The sequence below is a fragment of the Aegilops tauschii genome, chromosome 5 (assembly GCF_002575655.3).
Source record: "Aegilops tauschii subsp. strangulata cultivar AL8/78 chromosome 5, Aet v6.0, whole genome shotgun sequence".
NCBI lineage: Eukaryota > Viridiplantae > Streptophyta > Magnoliopsida > Poales > Poaceae > Aegilops > Aegilops tauschii.
In genome coordinates this window covers 207,681,742-207,697,350 of record NC_053039.3, presented here as the reverse complement: position 1 = coordinate 207,697,350, position 15,609 = coordinate 207,681,742, and the positions used below count along the sequence as shown (strand labels likewise).

General features: G+C 49.0%; 1 pseudogene; it reads right to left on the bottom strand.

The window, feature by feature from the left end:
• Positions 1 to 15,609, bottom strand: part of LOC109734529 (uncharacterized) — a 156,383-nt pseudogene that overhangs the window by 9,883 nt on the left and 130,891 nt on the right.

Below are 15,609 nucleotides of genomic sequence, written 5' to 3'. Positions count from 1 at the left end.
CCTGGATTTAACCACAATATCATCCACATAAGCATGAACATTGCGCCCAATCTGGTTATGAAGACAGTTCTGCACGCAACGCTGATAAGTTGCCTGTGCACTCTTGAGTCCAAAGGGCATAGACACATAGCAGAAGGCTCCAAAGGGAGTGATGAACGCCGTCTTCTCCTGGTCCTTAACTGCCATTTTAATCTGATGATATCCAGAATAAGCATCCAAGAAACTTAGGCGCTCACAACCCGCCGTAGCATCAATGATTTGATCAATACGGGGAAGGGCGAAACGATCAGCCGGACACGCCTTGTTCAAGTCCGTGTAGTCCACACACATCTGCCAGGTGCCGTTCTTCTTGAGTACGAGCACCGGGTTAGCTAACCATTCTGGGTGAAAGACTTCAACGATAAACCCAGCCGCCAAGAGCCGGGCCACCTCTTCACCAATAGCTTTCCGCCTCTCTTCATTAAACCGCCGAAGGAATTGCCTGACCGGCTTAAATTTTGGATCAACATTGAGAGTGTGCTCAGCGAGTTCTCTAGGTACACCTGGCATGTCATACGGCTTCCATGCAAAAATGTCCCTATTCTCACGGATGAACTCGATGAGCGCGCTTTCCTATTTTGGATCCAGATTGGCACTGATGCTAAACTGCTGAGATGAATCTCCCGGAACAAAATCAACAAGTTTAGTCTCATCAGCCGACTTAAATTTCATTGCCGGCTCATGCTCCGTAGTTGGCTTTTTCAGAGAAGTCATATCTGTTGGGTCAACATTGTCCTTGTAGAATTTTAACTCCTCTGTTGCACAAACAGATTCTGCATAAGCTGCATCGCCTTCCTCACACTCCAAGGCCACCTTCCGACTGCCATGAACCGTAATGGTCCCATTGAGACCCGGCATCTTGAGCTGCAGATACACGTAACATGGCCGTGCCATGAACTTGGCGTAAGCCGGCCGCCCAAATATGGCATGATACGGGCTTCTTATCTTGACCACCTCAAAGGTCAATTTTTCCACCCTGTAGTTGTGCTCGTCTCCAAAGGCCACTTCCAACTCGATCTTGCCGACTGGATAAGCGGACTTACCAGGCACCACACCATGGAAAATAGTGTTTGACTGGCTGAGGTTCTTATCAATCAATCCCATACGACGGAAAGTCTCATAATAGAGGATGTTGATGCTGCTGCCTCCATCCATGAGCACCTTAGTGAACTTATATCCTCCCACCTGAGGAGCCACTACCAAGGCCAAGTGACCTGGATTATCCACCCCGGGAGGGTGATCCTCCCTACTCCATACTATAGGCTGCTCAGACCACCGTAAATATCGTGGAACCGCCGGCTCAACAGCATTTACAGCCCTCTTATGAAGCTTCTGATCTCGCTTACACAGACTGGTGGTAAATACATGATACTGTCCACCGCTAAGCTGCTTTGGATTGGTCTAATAACCCCCCTGCTGCTGTTGATGACCCTGGCCAGACTGTTGATTAAAGCCCCCTTGACCGTTCTGAGGATTAGAATTTGAGCCGCCGCCCGGGCCATGAAAGCCGCCGGCGCCTGAGCCACCGCCCGGGCCATTGTTGCCGTTAAAGGCGTTGGAATTCTTAAAGGCCTTCACGATTGCACAATCCTTCCATAGATGAGTAGCTGGCTTCTCTCTAGAGCCATGCCTTGGACAAGGCTCATTCAACAGCTGCTCCAGCGTCGGGCCTGACCCGCCGGCTCGGGGAGGGGGCCTCCCCTTGCGTCGCTGGTTATTACTCTGTGAGCTGGCGTTGGATACAAATTCTAGGCTGCCATCGGCCTTGCGCTTGCCACCTCCTTGGTTCCCCGGGTTATGCTGAGGACCCTTGCCATTGCCGTTCTTCTTTCCCTTACCTGTCCTTTCATCATCTGAAGCGGGGTCCTTGGTACTATCAGAATCGGCGTACTTGACGAGAGCCGCCATCAGTGTACCCATATCACTGCAGTCGCGCTTAAGCCGCCCGAGTTTCATCTTCAGGGGCACGAAACGACAATTCTGTTCCAACATTAAGACTGTAGAGCCGGCATCCATCTTATCAGAGGAATGTATTATCTCCTTAACCCGGCGAACCCAATGTGTCATAGACTCACCCTCCTGCTGCTTACAGTTAGTCAAATCCACAATTGACATAGACTGCCTACAGGTATCCTTGAAGTTTTGGATGAACCGGGCTTTCAGCTCAGCCCAAGACCCGATGGAATTCGGTGGTAGCCCTTTCAACCAAGTGCGGGCAGTCCCATCTAACATCATGGTGAAGTACTTGGCCATTGCCGCTTCACTGACTTCCAGCAGTTCCATGGCCATCTCGTAACTCTCGATCCAGGCTGCGGGTTGTAAGTCAGCCGTGTAATTAGGCACCTTCCTAGGGCCTTTGAAGTCCTTGGGTAGACGTTCATTGCGGAGAGCTGGCACTAAGCAAGGGACACCTCCAGTCCTGGCAGGGATACCCACGTCGACGGAAGTCGTCGGATAAGCCGGGGGAGTCTGGTAAGCCGTCAACTGAGGCACCTGCTCCGCCTCTTGCCGCGCTCTGTCTTGGTCTGCTGCGTGAAACACTCCGTTATGAGCCGGGACATGGCCAGGGGGCTGGTCATGGCGTCAGACATTACTTGAGCCGGTCGCTGAGACCATGTGTCTGCTATAACTCGGGCTCCGGCCTGGTCGAGGGGTCGAGTGGATCCTGTCCCGGCTGTAAGAGTATGCCTCTTGCTGTGCCAACGCTGTCTGAAGGAGTTCCCTGACCTGGCGGGTTTCAATAGCCGTTGGAGAGTCGCCGTCAATTGGGAGGGCCGCCAGCCGTGCTGCTGCGGCGACCATGTTCTCCAGCGGGTTAGCATAATGACCCGGTGGTATTGGCACATACTGAGGCGGGGCAGGGCTCACCCGGGGAGGCCCCATCACTTGTGGCTGAACAGGGGCCCCAGACCCGGGCACTATGACCCCTAGCGGGTTACTAGACCCTGCACCTGGCGTGTTGAAGAGGTTCCGAGGGTCGTAGACCGGAGGGAGTCGAGATTGGGCCTTTTGATGCCTCCTTCTCATGACCTCATTGGACGCATTCTGATCCATCGTGAGCCGGAAGGACTGCGCCTGAATCAACTGGGTCTGGGCGTCAAGAGCCGCCCTCTCCGTAGCCATCATGATCCCTTCCGCTGCCAGATCCTCTTTGGCTTTCACTAGATCTAACTTTAACTGCGCCACCTCCGCATCATGCTGAGCTTGATCCGCCGGGTCAACCGCGGTGGTCAACAGGGCCGTCATCTTGTCCGTGAGATCCATCAGCACCTGAGCCGGCGAGGGCACCGGCTTTCCTGCCCCAGCAGCAGGGTTCTGAACAGGCTGCGCACCGGCCATGAAGATTCCAACCCAGTTCGGCGGCTCAAACGGGTCTAGAATACTGTCACCATCGGAACAACCCATGAGCCTGCCATCTTGAAGTTGATACAACGAGTTTGACTCATCTGTGGACGACTCGCCGTCAGAGCCGGCGGCCGTCTCATCACCAGATCCAGATCCATCATGGAGCCCTCCATGGATACATCCCACAAAAGCATGCTTCAAGGCAGGCAGGGCCCGAGCGGGTCGTGCGCGCTGAGCCGTCTCGACGAGATCGGCGCAGAGATCCGGCTCAGGGCCCGGCTCACCAATCTTGCCGATGAAAACATGAATTCCGCCGAAGGGGACCCGGTACCTGTACTCAATTGAGCCGGCGTCGGGGACCCAGTTTGCATCGTCGATGTAGATCTTGCCGCGACGACTCTTGGTCATCCGGCCCATGGCGTATCCCTTGAGCCCTTCGAAGCTGCCCTTCAAGAACTCAAATCCACCGTGCGCTGGCCCCACGGTGGGCGCCAACTGTCGTGGAATTGTCACGGCAGATGTCCTCAAGCTAGGACTTAGTCGTGGAGCCATCGCCGCTAGGAAGCTTGAAGGGGTTAACGGGACAAGGAACACGAGGGTTTATACTGGTTCAGCCCCTTACGGTGAAGGTAAAAGCCTACGTCCAGTTGAGGTGGTATTGATTAGGGTTTCGATGACCACGGAGCTTAACTGCTATGCCTGGCTCTCGATGAGATCTTTCTGTCCCTAAACCACTGCCGGGTCGTCCCTTTATATAGAGAGGTTGACACCCAGCGGCTCTCAGAGTCCCGGCCGGCTCATAAGAGTGTCCGGCTCGGACTCTCAACTATTCTTGCCTTACACTACAAGTTCTACCATAATGATGATTGTAACTACGGGCCTTAAGCCATATCCGGGTCTTAAGCCCATCTTTGGCCCACCGTCTTCAAGCTTGGCGCCAGGCTTCAAGTGATGACCCTTATGAGTAACCCGGCCCCTTCTGGCGGGTGACTCTAAGGTTTATATCCTCAACACCTCCCCATGGCCTAGTCCGAATTGGACTAGGGAGGGGGGCGCCCCCTTCCTTCTTTCTCCTTCTCCCTTCCCTTTTCCTACTCCAACAAGGAAAGGAGGAGTCCTACTCCCGGTGGGAGTAGGACTCCCCCCTTGGCGCGCCCTCCTCCTTGGCCGGCGGCGTCCCCCTTGCTCCTTTATATATGGGGGCAGGGGGGCACCCCATGGACACAACAATTGATATACGATATTTTAGCCGTGTGCGGTGCCCCCCTCCACCATATTACACCTCGATAATATCGTAGCGGAGCTTAGGCGAAGCCCTGCGTTGGTAGAACATCATCATCATCACCACGCCGTCGTGCTGACGAAACTCTCCCTCAACACTCGGCTGGATCGGAGTTCGAGGGACGTCATCGAGCTGAACGTGTGCTGAACTCGGAGGTGCCGTGCGTTCGGTACTTGATCGGTCGGATCGTGAAGACGTACGTCTACATGAACCACGTTGTGTTAACGCTTCCGCTTTCGGTCTACGAGGGTACGTGGACTACACTCTCCCCTCTCGTTGCTATGCATCACCATGATCTTGCGTGTGCGTAGGAATTTTTTTGAAATTACTACATTCCCCAACATGATGTTCTTGAGAGCCCGTATGAATTTCTTTAGTTTGCACCGGGGACTGAGGAATCTGTTGCAGAGGGGTGTAGAGTGGTGAATTGGGGTCATGACTTTCCCAGTAGTCATCGTTCAGAATCGGAGTTGTAGACCCAATATCCACATCTTCATCTTCCTCATCTATTTCTTCAACGCCGGCCTCTTCAGCAGTGAACTGAGGCATGGGAGAGGATACTAGTGGAGTTGAAGTGATGTTGTCCACTCAATTTCTTCGTCAATCTGCTCTGACGTAGCAGTAGAAGGATCTTCTTCATCAGATTCACTTGGAATCACATATTCCTCACAAAAGGGAACAATCTCGTTTGATGTTGTCGTGGAATTGTCACGGCAGATGTCCTAGTGTGAGGACTTAGTCGTGAGGCCAAGGCATCTATGTGGTAGCTTGAGAGGGGTTGATCGCGATGAGAGACGCGAGGCGGATCAACACACAAGACAAGGATTTAGACAGCTTCGGGCCCCGGGAAACATCATCCAGTAATAGCCCTACATGTTGTTTGTGGCTAGGTCTCATTATGCTCATGAGGGAGTCGTCGCATAAGCCGGCTCCCCTTTAGTTGTCTCTAGCCTTAGCAATTATTTTTTGTCCCTCTTGGTGTGCCCTGCCCCTCCTTATCTAAGTTGAAGGGGTGGGTTACATGACTAGTCCTCATAGGATTAGGATTATTGTATTATAAGTGGAGTCCTAGTCTTGCTTCCTTTGTAGGAGAATATTCCTTATGCCTTTCCTCTTAAGCCGGCCCACCATAACATGAGCCGGCCTTCTGGACCTTGGGCCTTGTTGTCCGTCTGACCCGCCCGCCGAGTCATCAGTGAGTCACAATGTCCAGGTGGGTTGCCCGTAAACCACCAGGTCCGAGCGGGTCGCCAGTGAGTCGCCAAGCTCCAGCCGGGTCATACAGCCGGCGGGTTACACTGCGGGGTATATCCCCGACATTAGCCCCCCGTTTAATTTGGATTTATCCATGTTAAACTGATCTGCAACATAAACACAAGAACAAATTTGACAGGTTGTACTCCGGGCTAAATATTCTTGTAAGCCTGCACCTGATCATCCTTAAGTTCTTGTTATTTCCTTCTTCTAAAAATCTAGGTCATTAGGCCAGCATCATAATCAATTTGCTTGTAGAAGAAATATTGTAAATAAAGAATCCATTTGAGTCGGCCTTCAATGCTCTGACTTGACAAAAATATTGGTCTTTGAAATATTCAATTGATATCCAGCCGGCTTGAAAATGTAGAACTTGTCGAGTTATGATTTCCAAAATCGTCGGGTTATAAAAACTGATAATTCTGGGTCATGATTGTTATAGACGCTGGTTCATGATTGTTGCCAACGCCGGGTCACACAATTGATCTCCCTGTTTTGCCTAAAACCGAGAACTTGAAGATGTTCCTCCATTATATTCATATCACCTGTAGCCCCCAAGACTTAAGAAGGGAGCGTAGTAATAGCTTAAGACTTGCTTCAATATAAATGTTGCAATCTTGAAGAAATCCAGGTTGTTCATCTCAGTCACTAGTCAAAAACTGATATTCCACATATGTAGCCCCCAAGTGCCGGGTTGTCATGCTTGCAGCAACCTGGGACTTGTAATTGCCTTAAACTCATAAAAAACTTCAACCAGTGTAGCCCCCAAGGGCCAGGTCATTATGCAAGAATGAGCAGGAACTTTTGTAGATATCAACATGTAGACTTGATCGGCAACGCGTAGCTCCCAAGGGCCAGCTTAGTAAGATAATACTGAGCTGGGACTTTATGTATACTTGAATTTTTAATAGGAGCAATTGGTAGCCCCCAAGGGCCGACTCATTATGATGTGATGAGTCGGGTCTTGAATAAGGCAAGTAAAAAATAACCTTGCATTAGCCCCCAAGTGTCATGGTGCATGCTTGCAGCGACATGGGACTTCCATATTTGATATAATCCTGATTTGAATAATGTAGCCCCCAAGTGTCGGGTCGTAGGCCTGCAGCGACTCCGGACTATTCCTTCCATTGTAGAATAAATCATATCCATTGATAAAATAATAGCCTTTGCGCTAAAGCGATTTTGAAAACCTCAATCATAATACTTGGTTATTGATAACCATAATAAAAAATCCAGCCGTGTTGGCTATTCAAGATTTGAATAATATAATCCAATGATTTATAAGCGCGTGATTTCAATGGCGCAATCCAAATATATACTCGCGACTTAACGTCCAAAGCCAGACCTGGTTAATAAACTCCAGATATGTTCAAATATGATCCACAGAGATGAAGGCTACGTGGCCTGGATTGTCTCAAGCCATATGTTAACGTGGCCTGAATTGTCTCAAGAGGGATATTCACAGCTATGCTCAATGATCAGAAAGCCCCCAAGTGGTTTGTGGCATTGAGCCGATAAAGAGGGATATTCACAGCTATGCTTCAAATATGAGCAGGAAGCCCCCAAGTGACCATAGGTGTGGCATTGAGCCGATCAAGAGGGATATTCATAGCTATGCTTCAAATATGAGCAGGAAGCCCCCAAGTGACCATAGGTGTGGCATTGAGCCGATCAAGAGGGATATTCACAACTATGCTTCAAATATGAGCAAGAAGCCCCCAAGTGACCATAGGTGTGGCATTGAGCCGATCAAGAGGGATATTCAAAGCTATGCTTCAAATATGAGCAGGAAGCCCCCAAGTGACCATAAGTGTGGCATTGAGCCGATCAAGAGGGATATTCACAGCTATGCTTCAAATATGAGCAGGAAGCCCCCAAGTGACCATAAGTGTGGCATTGAGCCGATCAAGAGGGATATTCACAACTATGCTTCAAATATAAGCAGGAAGCCCCCAAGTGACCATAAGTGTGGCATTTAGCCGATCAAGAGGGATATTCACAGCTATGCTTCAAATATGAGCAGGAAGCCCCCAAGTGACCATAAGTGTGGCATTGAGCCGATCAAGAGGGATATTCACAGCTATGCTCAATGAGCAGGAAGCCCCCAAATGACCAATAAGATAAGCCCATAAGGCAGGATACCCATGTTTGAACCGCGCATCATGGCAGCAAGTTCTCTTTGGAAACCTTTATTTTTTCTGAGAACTCGAACTTCGCGAGAGATAAATTCTTCTTGAGCCGGAATTTCAAACCAAATATTGAGAGCTTCAGAGCTTTGTGGGAAATAGATTTCCCTTGAATTGGATTTTAAAGCGGAATCTTCATTTGAGCCGGATATTTTCTGACGGCCTTTAAATTTTCATCAATATTACAGCAGCCTCCGGGATCGGGTTATTTTTTGTCCAATGACCCGGAGTTCTTGAATTCACTGAAACCGGTCAATTCTGCCGAGTCATGTCATTGTAGCCCCCGAGTCTTGAGACGACCCGAGGAGTTGTCTTTGAGATTCTCCATATTTGACCATGATATAAACCGGTATGAGTCCTTCAACAGCTCAGTGATATAACTTGTCCTGCATCGGAGAACTTGCAAGCCAGAGTAATTGCTCTTTTAAAGAAAGAAATATAGAATATAAAAATATACTGGATGGATTTCACCTAATATGTTAAGCCAGAAATTATCCACCGCGGAGTTGATGATCACCATGGTGAAGCTGAAATCAATCAAGGCCGAGTCTGCCACGGGAGCAAAGAACTGAGCTGGCCATGGCATTGTAAGCCGCGCGAATGGGCGAGTCAATCGCAGGCGCGGTAAGCTGCGCGGATGGGCGAGTCAGCCGCGTCGTGTTGATGCAGCGGGGGCGGCGACCTGTGCACGTACTCGTCGAGCAGCACGGCACGGATAAGCGTGTAACGCCCACGATGCGGCTATATCTCCCACGTGTCGAGGCACGACTTAGAGGCATAACCGCATTGTGGTTTTGTCGCAAGAATGGTCATCTTCACACAATCCCATGTAATGAACAAGAATGGGATAACAAGAGTTGGCTTACAATCGCCACTTCACACAATACATAAATTAATTCATACATCATCCAAAATCCACACATAGACCGACTACGGTCAAAATCCAAAAGAAAATAAGATAACCCCAAATGCTAGATCCCCGATCGTCCCAACTGGGCTCCACTACTGATCATCAGGAAAAGAAACATAATAACGACCACGTTCCTCGTCGAACTCCCACTTGAGCTCGGTTGCGTCATCTGCACTGGCATCGTCGGCACCTGCAACTGTTTTGGTAGAATCTGTGAGTCACGAGGACTCAACAATCTCACACCTGCGAGATCAAGACTATTTAAGCTTATAGGAAAGGATGGTGTAATGAGGTGGAGCTGCAGCAGGCACTAAGCATATATGGTGGCTAACATACGCAAATGAGAGCGAGAAGAGAAGCAACGCAACGGTCGTCAACTATTAATGACCAAGAAGTGATCCTGAACTCTTACTTACGTTCATGCATAACTCAAACCGTGTTCACTTCCCGGACTCCGCCGAGAAGAGACCATCACGGCTACACACGCAGTTGATGTATTTTAATTAAGGTCAAGTGTCAAGTTCTCTACAACCGAACATTAACAAATTCCCATCTGCCTCATAACCGCGGGCACGGCTTTCGAAAGATAATACCCTGCAGGGGTGTCCCAACTTAGCCCATTATAAGCTCTCACGGTCAACGAAGGATAAACCTTCTCCCAAAAAGACCCGAATCCCGGTTTACAAGACATTTCGACAATGGTAAAACAAGACCAGCAAAGCCGCCCGATGTGCCGACAAATCCCGATAGGAGCTGCACATATCTCGTTCTCAGGGCACACCGGATGAGCCAGACGTCGGGTTGGCATAGACCCTGGTTGCCCAGGGGGCACCGGACATCGCTCGGTTTGGGCCAGCACTCGAAGGAGCACTGGTCCGGGGGTTTAAATAAAGATGACCCTCGGGCTCGCGAAAACCCGGGGGAAAAGGCTTAGGTGGCAAATGGTAAAACCAAGGTTGGGCCTTGCTGGAGGAGTTTTATTCAAGGCGAACTGTCAAGGGGGTCCCATAAATCACCCAACCGCGTAAGGAACGCAAACTCAAGGAACATAATACCGGTATGACGGAAACTAGGGCAGCAAGAGTGGAACAAAACACCAGGCATAAGGCCGAGCCTTCCACCCTTTACAAAATATATAGATGCATTAATTAAATAAGAGATATTGTGATATCCAAAATATCCATGTTCCAACATGGAACCAACTTCAACTTCACCTGCAACTAGCAACGCTATAAGAAGGGCTGAGCAAAAGCGGTAACTTAGCCAAACAACGGTTTGCTAGCAAAGGATGGTTAGAGGCTTGACATGGAAATATGGGAGGCATGATATAGCAACTGGTAGGTATGCAGCATGGCAATAGAACGAACAACTAGCAAAGCAAAGATAGAAGTGATTTCGAGGGTATGGTCATCTTGCCTGCAAGGTTCTCAGAGTTGTCGAAAGCTTGATCCTCGTAAGCGTACTCAACAGGTTCCTCGTTCACGAACTCGTCTCCCGGCTCTACCCAAAACAAGAACACAAGCACCGGAACCACAATCAATCACGAGAAATGCATAAGCAACATGCAAAACATGTATGATATGTGAGATATGGTATGCGATGCATATGCGTGCTCCGGAAGAAAAATGATGAACAAGGCAGTAACTTGGCAAACCAAGCATGCCACTGGAAAGATGAGATGATTTCGGTTGAAATCGATATAAAGATCACCGGAAACGGATGCACGGTTTGCAAATGGCAAGCAAAACAAGAATGACACGAATCTGCGATTAACAGCATGATAGCACTTAGAATACATCAAGAAACTATGCTACAGCACTCCAACATAGCAACAAAGCATATGGCAGTAATATACAGGGGATTCTTGACAAAAGATGAACACTGAGCTACGGCTAGATCACAACATAACAGGCTCAAACAAACATGGCAAAAGTGCAAAAGATATCAGGTTCCCAGACATGGTGAAATTGCTGGACATGGCATAAACAGCATCAGCTAGCACTGTTCAGAGCAAGCAAACAATATGCTACAGGAAATTAACATGGCAAAACAAGGCATGGCATAAATCTACTAAATGCATAGAACAAAAGTCTCTTACTGACCATAAGCCAAAAAGGACCAGAAGATAAGATGGCAACCATGTAAACATAGCAAGTTTCGTTAACAGGTTTCAGACTTGGCAGAAAACAGAGCATGGCAGAACCAGTAATATGAAGGCATCTTGGTGAGCTTGATTCACTCACCACAAAGCAATACATGATAAACAAGCATACCTACAGCAAGATGGCATGTTTATGAATCTATCCATGGCAAGAGCAAGTACATAGCATGAAAGGATCAACTACAACAAGCTTGGCAAAATTGAATATCATGTAAACAATCTGCAAGGAACATTTTATAACGAAAGTAGAGCAAGATTAAGACATGCTAGGCACTCCATAATTGCAAACAAGGGCATGGATGGATAGCGCACAACTATATCTACAAAACATCCTTACTGAACATCACCAAAAGGAGCATGGATCTCTCTGTAGGCACATGGATACATAGCAACAAAATAACAGCAGTCACAGACTTAGCAAAATTACTAAGTCCCTGAAATCGGAAACATCACGAAGCCTAGTTTGCATGCTTGTGCTACTCACCACAGAGATCACAAAAGTACATGGCATACACCTCTGTAAAGATGGCATGGCATACATAAAAACACATGTAGAGCTCATGCCCATAAGAAGCACAGATTAAATGCAACAAAAATAACAAAACCCTAAGATCTGATAAGTAACAGCAGTTAACAGCATATAGCACTATTGCACCAGAGATTTGGGCATCAAGATGGACACAAATGAACATGTCATGATAGAACAAAATGAAGAGCATCTTGTAACGAACATTTTGATATATTACACGCACGAAACGGAGCTATATGCAGAGAGCTATGATGCGATGAACATGAGCATGTATTGTAAAAATCTCAGGACTTGGAATATTTTCGGGGGGGAGGAGAAGTCAACCTCCAGAGATCTGGATCGGGCCGAGCTCGAGCTCGCCGGGGCGGCTCGCCGGAGCAGAGGCTGTGGCCGGCGTTCGGGCGGAGAGGAGGGAGAGGGCGAGGAGGAGCGGCCGGAGGGAGGCGCGGTCGGGGAGGCGGCGACGGACGCGGCGCCGGCGGGCGGCGCGCGGGCTCCGGGCGGCGGCTGTCGACGACGGCGGCGGAGGGCGGCGAGGCGGGGCAACAAGGCGGCGGGGTGCGGCAGCGCCGGCGGAGGGGACGGGCGGCGGCGCGCGGGCCGGGCGCGGAGGAGACGGGCCGGCGGGGGCCGAACGCGGGCTCGCGGGCTTCGACGGCGGCGCGGCGTACGGCCGCCACGTGTCGGGCGGTGGTTGGCTGCGGGCGGCGGCGGCTCCGCCGGCGCGGGACGGACACGTCCGGCGCGCGGAGGCGATTTGTTAGGGTTTGGTCTGCGAAGATATTCGGAGGGGAGAGGTGTTTTTATAGGTAGAGGGAGCTAGGAGAGTCCAAATGGAGCACGGTTTTCGGCCACACGATCGTGATCGAACGACCTAGAGCATGGAGGAGACTTAGAGAGGTTTTGGGCTGTTAAGAGGGGGGTTTTGCTGCAACACACAAAAAGACTTTGCGGTTACCCGGTTAACCGTTGGAGTATCAAACGACCTCCAAATGGCACGAAACTTGACAGGTGGTCTACCGGTGGTATACCAAGGCCACTTGGCAAGACTCGGTCCATTCCGAGAACGTTCAACACCCGCTCACGAAAAGAAACAAGAGTGGTGCGCCGGAGGAGGTGGGAGTGCCGGATTGCAAAACGGACAATGGGGAAAATGCTCGGATGCATGAGACGAACACGTATGCAAATGAGATGCACATGATGACATGATATGAGATGCATGACATGAACAAAATGCAAAATGAAAAACAAAACCCGACCACGAAGGGAACATCATAACACATAGCCGAAAATGGCAAGAGTTGGAGTTACAAATATGGAAACTTACATCCGGGGTGTTACAACACTCCACCACTACGAGAGGATCTCGTCCCGAGATCTAGGACTGAAAGAACTCCAGATATTCGGAACGGAGATGGTCCTCGCGTTCCCAGGTGGCTTCCAGGTTGGAATGGTGCGACCACTTCACTTTCAGGAATTTGATTGACTTGTTGCGAGTCTTGTGCTCAGTTTCTTCAAGAATAGCAATGGGGTGCTCATGATAAGACCGATCTTCTTGGAGATCAATCTCTTCGAAGTTGATGGTGCGCTCAGGCGTCTTGAAGCACTTGCGAAGCTGTGACACGTGGAACACATCGTGCACGTTCGCGAAGTTGGAGGGAAGCTCAAGTTGATAGGCGAGGTCGCCTCTTTTGCTAATGATCTTGAAAGGACCCACGTATCTAGGGGCAAGCTTCCCTTTGATACCGAAGCGACGAGTGCCTTTCATTGGAGAGACGCGGAGGTAGACATGGTCTCCGATCTCGAAAGCCACATCACGGTGCTTACTATCATAGTAACTCTTCTGGCGCGATTGCGCGGCTTTGAGATTTTCACGGATGACTTTACACATTTCTTCAGCCTCTGTGATTAAGTCATTGCCAAGAAGTTGGCGTTCACCAGTCTCTGACCAATTGAGAGGAGTACGACACTTTCTGCCATAGAGAATCTCGAATGGGGCCTTGCCCGAACTCGCTTGGAAGCTGTTGTTGTAGGAGAATTCGGCATATGGAAGACAATCTTCCCATTTCATGCCAAAGGAAATGACACAAGCCCTGAGCATATCTTCAAGAATTTGATTGACTCGCTCGACTTGGCCACTAGTTTGAGGATGGAAAGCTGTGCTGAAGCGAATGTTGGTGCCCATGGCCTTCTGGAAGGAGTCCCAGAACTTAGAAGTGAAGATGCTTCCACGATCTGAAGAAATCAATTGTGGAATAACGTGCAAAGAGACAATCCTGGAGGTGTATAGCTCTGCCAACTGAGCTGTTGTGATAGATTCTTTGATTGGAAGGAAATGAGCCACTTTAGTAAGCTTGTCGATGACAACGAAGATAGCATCATTTCCGCGCTTGGACTTGGGAAATCCAGTCACGAAGTCCATTTCGATATGATCAAACTTCCATTCTGGGATAGCAAGAGGTTGGAGGAGACCAGCTGGTCGTTGGTGTTCTGCTTTCACTCTTCGACAGACATCACATTCATTCACGAATTGAGCGATTTCTCGCTTCATTCGAGTCCACCAATACGACTGCTTGAGGTCATGGTACATCTTCGTACTCCCAGGATGAATGGAAAGAAGAGAATTGTGTGCCTCGTTCATAATGACTTTCCTTAGATCACCTTTAGGAACCACAATCCGGTCCTCGAAGAATAAAGTGTCTCTGTCATCAATGCGATAGCACTTGTATTTGGAAAGGCCCTTGTCGATACCACGTTTCACCTTCTTCACCATGGTATCCAGGAGTTGTGCCTCACGAATTTGATCTTCCAAAGTAGGAGAGACTATGAGGTTGGCAAGAAAGCCTTGAGGAACAACTTGGAGATTCAGCTTGCGGAAAGCTTCACAAAGATCCGGTTGGAATGGCTTGAGAATTAAGCTGTTGCAATAAGCCTTCCTGCTTAAAGCATCCGCAATGACATTGGCTTTGCCTGGAGTATATTCAATACTCGGATTGTACTCTTGAATCATTTCGACCCATCGAGTCTGCCTGGGGTTGAGGTTGGGCTGAGTGAAGATGTACTTGAGACTCTTGTGATCGGTGAAAATGTCCACTTGTCTTCCCAAAAAGAGATGTCTCCATGTTATTAATGCATGGACAACTGCCGCCAACTCAAGATCGTGAGTGGGGTAGTTCTTTTCGTTGGGCTTCAACTGACGAGAGGTATAGGCCACAACTTTCTTCTCTTGCATTAACACAGCACCGAGACCTTGAAGAGAAGCATCACAGAAAACTTCGAATGGCTTGGATTCGTCAGGAGGAGTTAAGACAGGAGCTGTGACTAGTTTCTCTTTGAGTGTTGAAAGCAACGTCACACTCAGGAGACCAGACATACTTCACATGCTTCTGGAGGAGGTTGGAAAGAGGCTTTGCAATCATAGAGAAATTCTCAACGAATCTTCGGTAATAGCTTGCAAGACCAAGAAAACTGCGGAGCTGCTTGACATTCTGAGGAGGTTCCCAATTCACAATTGCGGACACCTTCTCGGGATTAACAGCGATGCCCTTGGCAGAGATGATATGACCGAGGTAAAGAACTTCATCAAGCCAAAACTCACATTTGGAAAACTTCGCATAGAATTGATACTCTTTGAGCTTGTCGAGGACCAATCGCAAATGTTTGGCATGATCCTTCTTATTCTTGGAGAAGACCAAGATATCATCGAGATACACCAGGACGAATTCATTGGTATAGGGGTTGAAGATGAAATTCATCATCTGAGAGAATGTTGGAGGAGCATTGACAAGACCGAAAGACATGACAGTATATTCATAAGAACCAAAGCTTGTTCTGAATGCTGTCTTGGGAATATCTTCTTCACGAATGCGAATCTGATGATAACCCATACGAAGGTCAAGCTTG